We start from the raw sequence: 15286 nt of genomic DNA, 5'->3' as shown, positions 1-15286 counted from the left end.
GCTCATAAAGCCTGAGATCATCAAAGAAAAAACCTACTGTAGATAATGCTTTGCGGATCTAAAGTTCTTGTTCTGTATTTAAATACTATAGAATAAGTGCTGTGGAAAAATCTAAGCTAGATAGAAAAAGCCTATCTCACTAAGTGCTGTAGATAAGACACAGAAGAAAACATGGCCGTTGCCCTAAGGATCTTAACATTATTTGTTTTATTTTTTGTTTTGATAAGGAAGTAAGTGTTTGGCTTCTGAGTTATAAAGTGAAGCAGCAACCACTAACGAGGGACGTGGGTATGCGTGTGATGTCTTTGTCTTAGCCTCAAAATTAACACAGATAGTATATGATCAGGGTTGGGTTTTTATTTTCCACTTTTTCATTTTTCTTTCTTTTTTCATTTTTCCTTTTGTCATTCTGTAACTTTTCAAAAGTTGAGAATGTTTTGAGAAGTTAAATGAGAAAGAAAGAAGTGGGGAAAGAAACCCAATAAAATTCTTGGACATCAATCATTCTATTAAATTCAGTGACAAAAAGGGAAGGAGAAAAAGAGGAGGGAAGGGAGGAGAAAAACAGCAGGAAAAAACAAAACAGAAGAATGTGAAATTCCAAAATTTAAAAATTCCCAATTTTGACAAAAAACCAGAAAATAAATTTAAAAAAACCCCAAACCCCCCATTTTCAAAGGAAGTTTTCAGTTTAAAATAAAAAGCTATTTTTCATTGGAAAATAGATTTAAAGGAAAAGTTTCTACTAGCTCTATTTGTACCTTTCCAATGCTATCTGACTATTTTACAGACATTTATCAGTAAAAATGTTAATACGAGTTTCATGATGCATTTTTTCTTATAATGCCCTCATCAAGATCTATTAAAGATATTTTACGGATATAGAACTCTTGAGATTTCAAGATTGTTATCATAATCCTAAAGTCTGAGGAGTCATAATCATGCAAGATATTGTTAATGTGTCTTGATGAGGTTGCTAAGAAAAAATGCCTTATGCAACTGTGACATTTAATTTAACTTTCTTATTGATTAGTTTCTGTCTGATACAAACATTATTTTTTTTTACTATAAGTTCCTATAAAATATATAGACTTGCTTTCTTGTTTAAAATGTTTTTGTTTTATTTTAGATGCATGTTGGCTCAACTTCACTCTTTATGTACTTTGAGTGAGAAACCTTCTGCTCCATATTATTATTCAAGCCCACATGCAACCATACAGAAAATATCTGCTGCTTGGCAGGTGAGTTATTCTAAAGGTTTCCTTCATGCAAGAACTAGGCTCTCTAAGATTCTTTGCATGTTCCTCCCCATGTTTGAGTTCTGAGGTTTGCTTGCACAAATGATGAGTTAATACGGAGACATTGTTCTTGTGTTTTGCATATATAAAGAATAAAGAACACTGAGTAGGCTGTGAGTGAGAGTGTTTCCCCAGACAGAGATAACAAATGTGTCTTTTCTACCAATTGCTGATTTTATACTCTTCAAAGCTTTATAGCCATAGCCTGGCATTGTATAATTTGCATCTGATATGGTCATATAACTCTAAGAGACCATATACAGGTGGAAATGATGTCACCATCTTTGCATATCCTATTTTAATATTTATTACAATAATTGGAGTATCTAAAGCTAGTTAGATTCCCTTGGTGCAGTTTAAATTTACAAGTGGATTGAATGGCATGGGTTTTATGCTAAGCACTATTATTTAAATACTTCCTCCTAAGACTGTCTAGACTGCTTTTTGCTTTTTGTCTCACTAAACACCCATGGCAGGACAGTAATTGCTGAAGAAATCTTAGGTGACGAACACCTTGAAATGTCATCCTAATCCATTTTTCAACAGCATGATAGGCTAGAAGGTAACTTTCCTGAATGATAAACTTCTCTAAGAGATTGACCATAACAATCTGCCTCCCTCCCCCCCGCGGCTCCGAAACCAAAGGATTATCAGTCAGTTCTGATATAGTGCAGCAAGATTTAATATGGGGGAAGGGAAACCACCTAAACCAGATCATGCCATTGAGATTGGTGAGTTATTGGGCGGGGGCAGAAGGCCTGTTCTATAGCACAGAGGTTCTCAACCTTTCCAGACTCTTGTACCCCTTTCAGCAGTCTGATTTGTCTTGTGTACCAAGTTTCACCTCACTTAAAAACTATTTGCTTACAAAATCAGACATAAAAATACAAAAGTTGTTTACTTTTTCATTTTTACCAAATAATTATAAAATAAATCAATTGGAATATAAATGTACTTACGTTTCAGTGTATAACATATAGAGTGGTATAAACAAGGCATTGTTTATGAAATTTTAGTTTGTACTGATTTCACTAGTGTTTTTATGTAGCCTATTGTAAAACTAGGCAAATAGCTAGATGAGTTGATGTACCCCCTGGAAGACCTTTGTGTACCTCCAGGGCTACCCGTACCCCTGGTTGAGAAACACTGCTATAGCAGAGCAAATCCTGTCCCCCCTCCACCCCACTAGAAGAATGGGAGAGAAATTCTGCAATGTGAACCTGACAGAATTTTCCTCTCCCAGATCCTTCTAGTGGGTAGGGGAAAAGGATCCCTTTCTCCTTGTAACCAGCACCAGCCACCATTTCAGGGGCACACAAGCCCAGTCCAGTACACCCTGCTTTTCTAAGGGATGGAACTCGGAGCCACTCTGCTTTGTTCTCCCACCTATCAGCCAGCCAGCCACCATCTCTAGGGCCAAAGGGATTCCTTCTCCCAGCACTGCCCCCAGCAAAGCACATTAGGGGAAGTGGAGCCCAATGCTGCTCACTATGACATTCATCCCTTCTGAAGGAAGGGGCTGTAACATTTCTGCTTCACTCCCAAAGGAAAGCAGTTGAGGGCCCACTAGCCCTCACACAATTGTGATGGCAGTACTTAACCCTTTACAAAATGTCCCCTGCAACCTAATGCCAAGCCAGCATTCCAGAACTCTCTTATATCAGCTCTGCCCATTCAGAGACCACAATGGGAACTTCTGAATATAACAGCAGAATACTGCCAGAATTGGAATTTGGGGGGTGGGACTCAAATATCTCCCCCCACCCTTCCAAATTCCAATCATTGCAATGGGGAGACGTCACCCAAGAACTCATGCAATAAGAATAGCCCTACAATCTGGCATTTGAGACCAAAGCTTCTATTGGCACCATCGCCCAAAACCCCAACAATCAGTTCAACAGAAGACGCAGACAGTTGCCAATGAATTCAAGGTCACCCGTCAGAACCAAATCAGAACCATCTACAGTCTGGTTTTTGATGAGACACTTGACTTTACCTTCATCACTAAGATCTGGGGGGTACCACCACCATCAATCCTGTCATACCTCAGCTAGTCCCTATAGGAAACTCTATATAACACAAACCTAAAAGGACCCCAGTATGAGCCAAAAGGAAAAGAAAGGGAGAGGTGGGGTAGCTGTCGTATTTTCTTCTAACTTCAGATGCAGAACTGGTCACTTCCCAGTAACCAAACTCTTTGAACATGTCCCCATGATCTGTGAGGCAAAAGACTAAAGGAAGTAAGATCCCTAGTGATCTCCATACCCTTAGAGCAACAGCTGGACCTACTCCTCAATGTGATGCTGCAGCCCTAGGTTCACAGTTTTTTGGTGACTGCAACCTCCATGAAAACAGTGTCCAGGACACTGGAGCATCCAAATTCTTCTCCTGTATAGGTTTCGCACAAAGATCCCACATACTCAGTTTGACACATGCTGGCCCAGATTCTCAGCCTAGGAGTAGATGCTCAGGATGTAATAAATGTTCTGCTCTGTCTAAGTACTTATACGGCTCCTCTTCACCACAGTATCTGAGTACTGTCCCGATCTGAGCGGCACCTCATCCTGGGAAAGATTATTTCATTTCTTTCATCCCGCCAGAGGAATGAAGCAATAAAGCAGGTTCGCCTGCCAAAACGTTTGAATTTTTAGTTTCAGCATACCCTAAAACCGCAGACTGCCTGGCTGCAAGGACAAGGTGCTGATGAGCTGGTATTAAGGTCACCTGATGAGTTCATCTTTCCACTCCTCGGACACAAGCTGGCCCGCCCCACGTATCAGTGATGAAGATCAATATGGCTCACCTACAAAGTGTGAGCTAGGTTCTGTGCAGTGTCTCCTGTAAGACTCAGCACAGAAGATGCAGCCCAGAAGGAGAGGGGCCATGACAGCTTTGTGCCACCTTTATGCTGCCCAGTTTGTCCCTCAGGTTCCCGGATTGTCCCATCGGGTGCCATTTTCTATTAAAAATTCTATTTTCATTGCTGCTCCGTTCTGAGTGGGGAGCAGCAGAAACTGCCGCACAGAGTAGGAATCATTTTTAAAAAGGCCACAAAAACCCAACAGTGCTCATCTCACTATCGGACTTTCAAACTTTGCTGGAGCCTGTATCATTCATTTCAACAGATGAGAGATTTTTGTTTTTATGCGGGTTACTCCGACAGACTGTGCAATGAAGCTGCAAGAATTTCAAAGGCTTCCGCTCCCTGCACAGAACCGAGCAGCTGCAGAACAGTTCTTTGAAGAGGAAATGGCACCCAATGGGACAGGCAGGCAGCTCAGGGCTGAGCTCAAACAGCCCCAGAAGTCCAAGGGAGCATCTGAGGACATCAAAAGAGGGAAGATCCAGGCTTAGAGACGTCTGCAGAATTAATTTTAAGGACTTCCTATCTCCCCGGAGCTTTCTTCAGTGCAAACAGCAGGACTTTCACAGGTCACATGACATCTGACTGCAGCTGTCCTAACTATTGGGGACTGGGAATTAAGGGTCAAACTCGAGTTGGGGCAGGCTTCCTGGTCTGTGCGTTAAAAATATAGATCTACATTAAAAAATAATAGTATGTTGTTAAAAAGGACTCCCGTATTTAGAAGTGTGTCTTAGGGCTCGTCATCACCAAAGGAGAGGAGGGAGGTTTTAAACTGGAGTGATTGGAGACATGTTATTTAACTCCTAGTATGCAAGCAATAGTAACAGCATGCACACCACCTTCTATGCATGCTGTGCCTTCTTTCAGTTCACATCATTGTGTGTACACGGCAGGGGCTGGCTGCATCCTACGTGTGCAGCGTTTTCGGAAAGTGCCCTGTTGGTCCTTTGCGTCACTGCTCAGCAGCTTGCATCCTGGGCTTTTTCTTGCGATGCGTCTTGGGCTGCATAACAGAAGCCAGCTGGGTTCAAAGTTTTTAAAAATTCCACTGTCTTCACCCCATGCTTCCTTCCCAGGCAGACCAGCACCATTTTAAAATTGTTGGGAGTCAGCATAGCCTCACGAATACTCTGGGCTGTTATGCTGGCAACCGCAAGTATGCAGAGGCAGCTTGGGTGTATTTCAGCTCTTCAAGGCAGATTAGTGCAGCACTGAACCTCACCCGCTGCACCACCGAGCAGAAGATGTGGCAGCAGCAGCAGCAGATTCAGCGGTGGCAGAGGAAGTGGGACAAGATTGAAGAAGAGAAGGACACTGAGCAACTGATACTAGAGGAGTGATTCCGGGAAGAGCTTCACACTGTACAGCACCACTCCTGGGCTCGCGAAATCAATGTGGATTGGTGGGAGAGAATTGTTCTGGGATAACCAGCAATGGAGAGAGAATTTCAGAATGGCAAAAGCAACTATTTTTGGATCTTTGCTGTGGCAGCCTACCAACATGCAGTGCCGCATATCCATGGAGAAGCCGGTCGCCCTTGCCATCTGAAACTGACCACACCCAAATACTACCAGCTGATAGCCACACCATTCAACCACTGGGGCCATTGTCATACAGGGGTATGGTGCCATGGAAAAGGTACTATTGCACCGGACTATAAACCTTGAAATGCTCAGGAGATTACTGATGGCTTTGCACACAAGGCGTTCCCAAACAGTACTGGGGCAACTGATGTGCCTATTATTTGTCCCTTCTTCCCTAAGGCACAGAATTTATAAACTGAAATGGATATTTTTCTGTGGTGCTCCAAGGCCTGGGTGACCATCACGGCAAGCTTACAAACTTAAATGCAGGGTGGTCTGAAAGAGTCCATGCTGCTAAGAGCGTTCGGAACTCAACTCTATTTATCTTAATGGAGAAATCTTTTCTTTGCCTCCAGGATCACTGTGGATATTAATGGTGTGGAGATTGCTTCGGTCATCCTGGAAAACCTGGCTAATCCTCTCTTTCCTGGTTAATGAAGCCATTCAAAGGCTGCTTGGATAGAAGGAGGGAAGGGTTTAACTATTGCCACAGTAGTTGCAGAATGGTAATGGCTGTGCCTTTGACCATCTGAAAGGAAGGTGGTGCTGTTTGTGGAATAGGTTGGAAGCAGCAGAAGAAAATGTGCCAAAAATTATAGCAGCATGTTGCATTTTGCACAATCCTGCCTCTGCCACCCCATGTTCTTGGGCCTTCTGGCATTGAGTGGTGGGGCTCGAAGTTACCAGGTTTGTTAGATGGCTCGAAAGAGCTGGGTTCCCAGGAACAGCTGTTCTCAGTGCCCTGAGCTGGGTCTATGAAGGGAATGGCCTCTAGGAGCACAACTGCAGGGATACAGAGGGGAGAAGCTGCTGGTGTTCCCAGTACCCGGTATTGTCCAGGGACTGCCAAACATATGCTGCAGCAGAGCATTCTGACTCTGTATTGCCTCCAGGGGTTGCCTCTGCATCTCCCTGTCTTTTCCAATACTGTCTTTTGCCATGGCAACACTGTTGAACCCTGGCCACTGTGACGCAGTCTTTGGCTAGGCCAAAGATCTCTCTGGAGCTCAATTTCTTTTTCCATCTCTGTCCTCAAGTGCTGCCTCCACCTTTCTGCTATTTTCATTTTTCCTTGAGACTCTGCAGTGATGTCTGCAAACACTTCATCCCCCGGGTGCCATTTTTCTCCCCTGCAGGTTAGCCAGCCACTGAACTCTTGATAAAGGCCCCGCTCTTTAGGGTCTGGTCACTGCAGGGGCTGTGGCTGTAGGAAAAATCCATGAGTGGTTATTGTTTGTATGCCAAAGAGGCTGTGATAGCATTTCTTGCTATGCCTTTCTGACTTTCCCTCTCTGATTTCTTTCCAGTCTTGGTGGACCCTCAGAGATGGTAAGTGGAGGGCTGTACTGGGATTTTTGTCTGTGCACTATATGCTGTTTGGGTTTGCCATTGTGCTTTGGAAGCGGGGTAGGGGGTGTTGGGATTTATGTTTCCAGTTTTGGTTTCTGCTTACACGGTGTTGGAGGGATTTGCAAGGGGCTTCTGGGGCTATGTTGCGTAGTAATTCCCTCTACAACCCCTGTAGGCTGTCTTGACTCTTGATGCCATTACACTGAGTTGGTGATGAGGAGGCAGAGAACAGCTGTATTCAAAAAGTCAAAGGGCAGGCCAGTAAGACCGAGATACGCTGCGAAGTTATTCACTAGGATGGTCCCTCCCAGAAGTGCTGCAGGAGTGGAAGGGAGTCATGTCACAGGGGGAATGGCTGTGCAGCTCTCCCCCCTAGTGTCCAGACCAAAACTGAGTGAGTTCTTGGTACGACATTCTGCTTTATCTCCCTTGCAGACATGGAGAAAGTGCAGAGAAAAATGGACTGACTGACACATTCACTGTCAGAATGCAAGTTACAATTTAGGAAATGTTTACATGGGGGTCAAATGGACAGTGCGGGCAAGTGAGGAAGAGAAGGAAGCAGGGACTGAAGACTTGGAAAGGTTCCTAGCTCTCATCTGCCTAAAATGGCTGTGGCCATGGGGCACCTGGAATAGAAGCTAGCATGGCCATATAGCCCAGTACTAATAATACATTGTAAAGATAGGTACTTACATGCCAGAGGTCCCTCAAGAGGATCCACTCCCTCCCACTTCTGGATCCCTGCTTTTGAACCTGTGGCCCTCACTCCCGGCCCTGTTTTTTCATTTGTTGTCCTCCCCCTCACCCATAATCTTTTGATGCCTGGGTCCAGTGGCTTCTTCCCTTAGGTGGGGGCAGGGAGGGGAGGCTTTAGATGTGGACAGGCCTGCGCCCGCCCATCTCCAGAGCCTCAATATTTCCAACCTCCTCCCCACCCCCCGTCCGGGTTTCCGGCTGGGAATCAGACTCAGCTGCTGCACAGCAGGAATTGGGCTCAGCTTCTACATGGCCGGCTTCTGGATCCTGAGGCCTGACGAGATCCTGGCTTTCCCTAGGGATAGCTCTTCACTGGCCTCCTTCTGCTCATCCTCCAGTGAGTCTTGCTGGTTGCCCTTGCAGATGGCAGCGGGGGTGGCAGAGCGCGGGAAGCAGGGTCCACAACCTTCCTGGCTTGGGGGGTTGTGTAATGGTGCAAAATCCTGTCCAGCTCCTCAAAAAGTGGACAGGTCACAATTCAATTACGCAACTTTTTCCTGGCATCCCTGGACTTGAACATAAGTTCTCCTGAGCTGTTTGCTCTTTTTTACTACACTGGTCGACGTCCCGGTTGCGCCCCCTCACCGTCATCTGCTTAGCCACTCTATAAACCACTGCTTTATTTCAGTGGTTGGCCACAAGGGCTTCCTGCACAGTGGCTTCTTCCCAGATGGTGATGAGATCCAGACTCTCAGCACAGCTCCAAGTGGCTGCTCCAGGCCCATTGTGAAGCTTCTGGAGTAATACTGCACAATGCTGATATACACAAATCCAAGAGCAAATAGGCAAATTCTGGCCCCATGCCAGTTTCTAAACAGGGGAGGGGACATCCAGTCAATTTGACACTAGAGTAGTGGGGGGTGGAGGAGGAAGGGGCAGCACACAGGTAAACAGACGGGTCCCTAATGGTTGCCTACAAAGCAGAGTAGGAGAGCTCTTGCAGGACGGCCAAAGTAGTACACCGCAGCATGGCTTGCACATCAACAATGGACTGATCAAACTCAATCCACAACAAATTCAGTTCATTTCGAAAGAGAACTCCAGAATTCCCCATAAATACAGAGTTAGTGCACTACATTGAATTACACGGTGTGTACGCAAGCATTTCAAACTGGTTTAACTGGGTTTAATCTAGTTTAAACCCCCTGTGTAGACAAGCCTTTAGAGAGAGCTTATTCTCTAAAAATCTAAAAACATAATCTGGGGCTTCAGTTCAGGATTAAGCCTGAAAGGACATTCACAATGAGAATCCCAATATCTCCAGTACAGTAGTTCTCTTACTCCACAGGTGAACGTGGTTCCAGGAATGCTCTGGCAGACATCCTACTTCCGGGCACAATACCTTCCCAAACTACTCAGTATGCAAAGGAAGTGCGCACACCCTGCAACATCCCTGGGGCTGGAGCAGCCTTCTCCTCCCAGCATGAACCAGGCAGCTTTGTGGGCTAGTGCGAAGAGAAGATGGTCCATGGTCCCACCTTCTCCCCTCACACTGTGGGATAATTTGAACTGAAAAGGACACATCAGGGGAGCGGTCCTTGTGCTCTCCTAGTATCAGCAGCTGCGCTTGCCCCGCACCCTTGTGTGATGTGTGCAAGGAGGCGGGGAGGATTCTTTCATTCTTCCTCCCCCTACACATCCAACTCGGCCCTTTATAAACACACCATTCCATATCAGGGTCTGCATCCATTACTCCCGCTACTGTATGCATGTTTCTGGTATAGTGAAGCATTTAACTACAGCTTGCCTCAGTACACTGAAGGTGTTTGTATGTTGATTGACAAATACTCACCCCAGAGTTTACACCTACTTTGTCCTTATCTAGGCCCCCCACAACATACCCATCACTACCTTTTCTATTTAAGAGATTATTAAAAAAATCAATAAATAAAAACCAACAAATCTTGTCATTGCTTACTGAGCATAATACTAGTGACCTTCAGCCTAATTTTGTAACCCATGGAACTGTCCAGTTCTAGCCATAAACTTTAATAAAATAAACCCAAAACTGTTCCTTTAATTTAAAAATATAATTTTCAGTCGATTCAGTTTTTTTTGTAGACAAAATCTGTTCCAACATTTAACACCCTCCTCCCCTCAGATCCAAAACACATATGGGATATTGGCTTCAGTGCATTGCTCTATCCTAATTAGAGTATAAAACACCACCAAAGCCACAATACAAACAGCAGTTAATTTCGTGCAAGGCACACAGAACAAAGATATTAGACTGAATGCATATTCTTCTCTGGAAGCTGTGTGCTCCCTTTATTACTAACACATAAATAGATACCATTTTAGTACACTTTCCTACGGCACGTAATCAAAATGTTGTCTAGAAAAAGAACTGACACAACACATCCTACAATTGCCTCTGCTTTGTCGGATTATGCTAATCACACACCCACCACAGCAAACCACTCCATCTTTGTTCTGTAACCAGCATTCTCTCTCTCTCTCTCCCCTTGTCAATTTCATGCTACTTCTCTCTCCATGGTGTGTGTGTGTGTGTGTGTGTGTGTGTGTGTGTGTGTGTGTGTGTGTGTGTGTGAGAGAGAGAGAGAGAGAGAGAGAGAGAGAGAGAGAGAGAAAGAGTATGAGGGGGCTAATACCAAAGATTTGAGCCAAACTGAACATGGATAGACACTGTATAAGTTTTCATATACAGTTTTACCTTTGCACATCAATTTGCAGATGTCTGGGGACATCTTTTTTTCTGGGATCATTTTGAGTTTGACAGGGCAATACTTTGTCTTGCAAAGAACTACCCCAGAATAATTTTGTGTTATAAATAGTTTTGCTTTGCAACTAACTTGATGTCATAATGTTGTGATGTCAGGCAGTGAGTTGTGGTATAGTATCATATTGTGACAAATTGCATTATGACAATACATTGGCTGAAGATCTTAATTTTAAACACTTTTACTACATTATTGACTTTTATTATTTCACTTGAGCACAGAGTGCTTTATACTGCTGTTGTATGCTGTGGACAAATAGAACAATGAACTAAGATGGACTGATTTACACTTGAACTTTCTTTCCCTGGAAGTGAAAAGTGTACTTATCTACTGTGTCATCTCACTTCTTTTAATCAGATTTTAAAAGGATGACAGGATCAAGTACTGTGGGATGAAAATTCAGTGGGCAATTGTTTATAATTACAATAGCCAGATAAAAATGCAAAACCAGAAAATACATTAAAATGGTCTCAGACTTGACTGGCATGTACAAATTTTGTTTAATTAGGTCACTAAACGTTTATTTGTTTTCTTGGATGTAAACATCAGTGTATTAGAACAGCTCATCAAAAATTTGTATTTGCTAAGTAAGAGAAAATGCAATACCGTGGCTTGTTGATTCTGGGTCAGATTTTCTGCTGCACCGACTTTCTGCTCTGCACAACAGAGAGGCAGAGCCATCAGGGAGCCAGTTACAGTTCTAATTCTCTGCCCATTCCTGACCCAGGTTAGAACATTCCATCCCTAAGATATCCATGATGTGGCCTCTAAGCAGAAAGTGAACTATGAGGCTGACACTCCATGGGACCTCCCCTATGCTGCGGAACAGAGTGGGGCAGGAAATCTAGCCTTCTATCTCCACCTCAATCTCCGTAATGCTTTTTGCAAAAAGATTTGAAAGTCCTGTGCTGTGTTTGGACCAACACGTTTCGAGTTTGACGGTGAATTAGAAAAGGAACCGCAGTTTTTATTAAGAGCTTAACAGAAACTGCCTACGCAGGTTTGGAAACCAATTCTAATTCAGGCCAATCCTCTATCCAAAGCAACCCAGAAGCAAATCAAGTTACAAATCTTGTATCATTCAAACAACTCCCTGAGGGCATTTCAACTATCTAGCAGCTTCTCACAGCTGCTTAATCCTTTGTGGTGCCTAGTAATTCTGCAACTCCCAGGTTCTCCTCTCACACACACAACTCAATGTAGGAATTTTATTTAAAGGGACAAGGAAGAGTAAACATAGTACTATGTATTTGCAAGGACAGATTTGTTATGCTTATATATTTTATTACCTTGATTACATTTCTCATTAATAGAGGGCAAGAAGAAGTGAGAAGCAATAGGTTAAAAAAGCAGATGCAGTTCTGGTTCTGAGTTACGGTACAGGAATCAACATAAAAGGGAGGTTAAGGAAAAGTTTCTGGTTGGAGAATCCACCACAAATAAAATTCTTTACAACTTTATGCATTTAACAAAAGAAGAATAGTTTGGTTAGAGAAACACACATTACCAATGGGTTTCACATCTCTTTGCTGACAGCAAAGGAATACTGAGACTCAGTAATAATGGTTTCCATTCCAGGTTCTGCAGTCGAGTGTTCTTGAGAAGGCATTGACCCTCCATCCAGTCTACTGCATGAAAGCCTGCCCCCTTCTGTCCATGGCCCCTCCAGCCTGTCCTCATCCTGATTCCACTCTCTCACTCACCTCCTTGTCCCAGTCTTCATTCCTCCCTACCCTCCTGACTTCTCATCCCAGTTGCAGTTTTTCTGCACTGCTCCCCTTCAAATTCTTGTCCCAATTCCAGCTCTGCTCTCCTTTCCTCAGATACACATCCCAGTCCTTCATCCCTGTCTCCTCATCCCCTCCAGCCCCTTGTCCCAGTCCTCTCTCTTGTTTTCCCCTGCACAGCCCAGCTCCTCACCCTTCCAGTGTGGTTGTTTCTTCTTTCTGCTCCATGTTGCCTGAGCACCGGGGGGAAGGAGGGGGAGGGCACTGACAACACTGGAGAGCCAGCCTTCCAGCTCTCAGTTCCTGCACCTGGCACCATAGTCACTTCTCTCAGCCAGGAGGAGCACGTGGTGGGGAGGTCCTGGTCATCCTTTCCAGCCCCAGGCTACAGCATGCTCAGTGGCTCTGTGGGGTTGATGCACACCCAGTCTAGTCAGCCATAGTACCTGTAAGGGGATGGAGCATACCCAGTACAAACATGATCTTCTGAGAATTTAGCTGCCAAACTCTAACAACTCTCTACTGTGTGAACTGAGATTTTCAGAAGCTCTTTACTTGGTCAATGTTGGGTAGATTTTTAAAAGGGCAGCAAAAGGTACAGTCCTGACATAAGGTATGTCTACACTACAATAAGAAAACCCGCAGCACTGAGTCTCAGAGCCTTCATCGGTTGACTCAGGTGCACAGGGCTCGGGCTGTGGGGCTAGAGCCTCAGTTTTGAAACCCCGCTAGGGGGTTGGGTCTTAGAGCCCAGGCTCCAGCCCTAGCCTGAATGTCTACGCTTCAAGTTTTAGCTGTGCAGCCCGAGCCCAAGTCATGGCTGTGCTGTGGGTTTCTTAGTGTAGTGTAGACGTACCCACAAAGGTCTCCATGCCAAATATCAAGTTCTTGCTCCAACTAATGGTGGTGCTAGAGCATCTCAATGAAACAGCTGTAATTTTTTTTTAAAGTAGTCTATCCTAGTTCTGAGAAATGACTGAATGTTTTTTGCTGAAGTTTTTCCAAAAAATTCAGCCTGAGACAGACATCTGACAAGGAAAAATTCAACAGTAGAAGTTTGGCAAAGTTATAAGTAACTGAAAACAGAGTCTTATAATGGAACGTGTCAGGCAACCTTAACTACACTGTCACTATCTGTGCCACCTATAATATATATCAAATTTTATTTCTGTCACCTTCATTTCTTTTGCAACTCATTCCCCTCCTCCTCCTGTATACTGGGTGTTTTGGGGGGAGAGGGGGTTTAAGATGGTAAGCTTTTCATAGCAGAGGTCTTGTCTTTAAAGTTCCTGACATACTTTTGGTGCTGTAGAAATAGATAAATAGTTGACTCCTACAGGACTACAGGGTTCAGGCCAAAAAAACGTACTTGCAGTAGGTCTAATGGTATCATGATTATACTACACAAAAGGAGCAGCCCAATGCAAGCAAAAGTTAGGAGATCAGATTCCCAATGCTATGGTAGGCCCTACCTTTCACTGAACTGTGTCAAAAGTTGGATAAGCTATTCCAAAAAAGCAAGGCCACCAATCTTGTCAATGTGGTTACCAGCTATGAAGTTATACAAGAAAAGAATGGGAAGAGACAATGTGTGTTTTTTCCCCCCCTCACAGAGCTTATATTTTCTGAATGGAGTGCCTCAGCTGTTGATCCTCTTCAGTGAGCTTCATCTGACCTGGAACGTGTTTGTCTGATTTCTCAGTAAAGATTCTTTGCACCTGGATGGGGATGAATAGGTGTTGGCAGAGATATTAAACTGATAACAGGAACTGAGAGAATCTTTGCCAGCCTCAGTGTGTGCAACTGCTGAGTTAGTTCAACAGTCTCACATATCCCCAACCCTAGCCCACATACAGGTGCAAAGGACCATAAAAAGGTCATCTTAATTTGGCTACTTTCTGAATTTCACATTCCTCTTGGCTGAGCTAGACCAGTTTTCCCATAAGGCCTCATCTTTCATACCCTCATGGTGTACAGTCCAGCAAAGCAGTGACTCCTCTAAACATCCTGGAGTGGTTGTGAAAGCGGGAGTGGATGAGAGTCAAATACAAGCAAGAGGAATAGCTAACAGGCATGCCTGGGTCGAGACTTTGACCTTCAGACTTCCCTTGCACCCTGTAGACACTGGGAGCCAGATCCTCACCACTGCTACGTGCCATTCTCAGCTGACGATTCAACCAGCATGAGGGAATCCACGGCTATCATAAAACCTGCTCTACTCCCTCCCACCCTGCTTTAGGGGGCATGTGATATACAGTCAGAGTTAGAGCACATCGCAATCTGGCCATCCTTACTGGCAAACACTGCCCTTTCATGGGACATCCAGGTCAGCACAAATTAGCACAAGCTGTACCTGGGCCCTTACCATCTTTGTCTCTCTCCTCCCCTGAGCTTAGTGTAGCAGAGGATTGAGCTACGGGAGAAGGGGAGTAGAAAGAGTGAGCAACCACAGTGGTGTCATGTTGTCCTAGGATGACCAGATGGCAAGTGTGGAAAATTGGGACGGGGTGGGGGGTAATAGACGCCTATATAAGACAAAGCCTCAAATACCAGGACTGTCCCTATAAAATCAGGACATCTAGTCACTCTATGTGGTCCTGCAATATTGGGCAGGATAAGTCCCTCCATTCTGTTCAGTAAAGGGACTGCAACTGTGCCTAGCTCTGGTGCAAAAGGTAAGGGGAGTCTGCAAACTCTCCCAAGCATAACTATTCAAGGGCCTAAGAGAGTTGAACCTAAATTGTGCAAGCCTGTCCTCTGCCCCAATCAACTTCCAGAGGTTTCTTGATGTAGTTAAGTTAGCCACTGAAATAAACACAGTGAATCCTTCCTCAATTAAGCTTAGCAAAAAAGAAAGAAAAAAAAATTCTGTACCCACTCAGTATTTACAAAGGCTAATAACTTGAGGAAATCGGTTTTGAAAGGCACTGCCTCGCAAAGAGTGCTATTTTCACGCCATATT

General features: G+C 44.3%; 1 protein-coding gene across 3 annotated transcripts in view; it reads right to left on the bottom strand.

Annotated features, from left to right (window-relative positions):
* Positions 1-15286, bottom strand: part of AIG1 (androgen induced 1) — a 184931-nt gene that overhangs the window by 40344 nt on the left and 129301 nt on the right. The gene's annotated exons all lie outside the window — the stretch shown is intronic.

This window comes from Emydura macquarii, unplaced genomic scaffold (assembly GCF_026122565.2).
Source record: "Emydura macquarii macquarii isolate MOO-44397 ecotype Brisbane River unplaced genomic scaffold, CSIRO-AGI_Emac_v2 contig_705, whole genome shotgun sequence".
NCBI classification, from domain to species: Eukaryota; Metazoa; Chordata; order Testudines; family Chelidae; genus Emydura; species Emydura macquarii.
The sequence above is the reverse complement of the archived record's forward strand: the minus strand, read 5'-3'. Positions and strand labels throughout refer to the sequence as shown.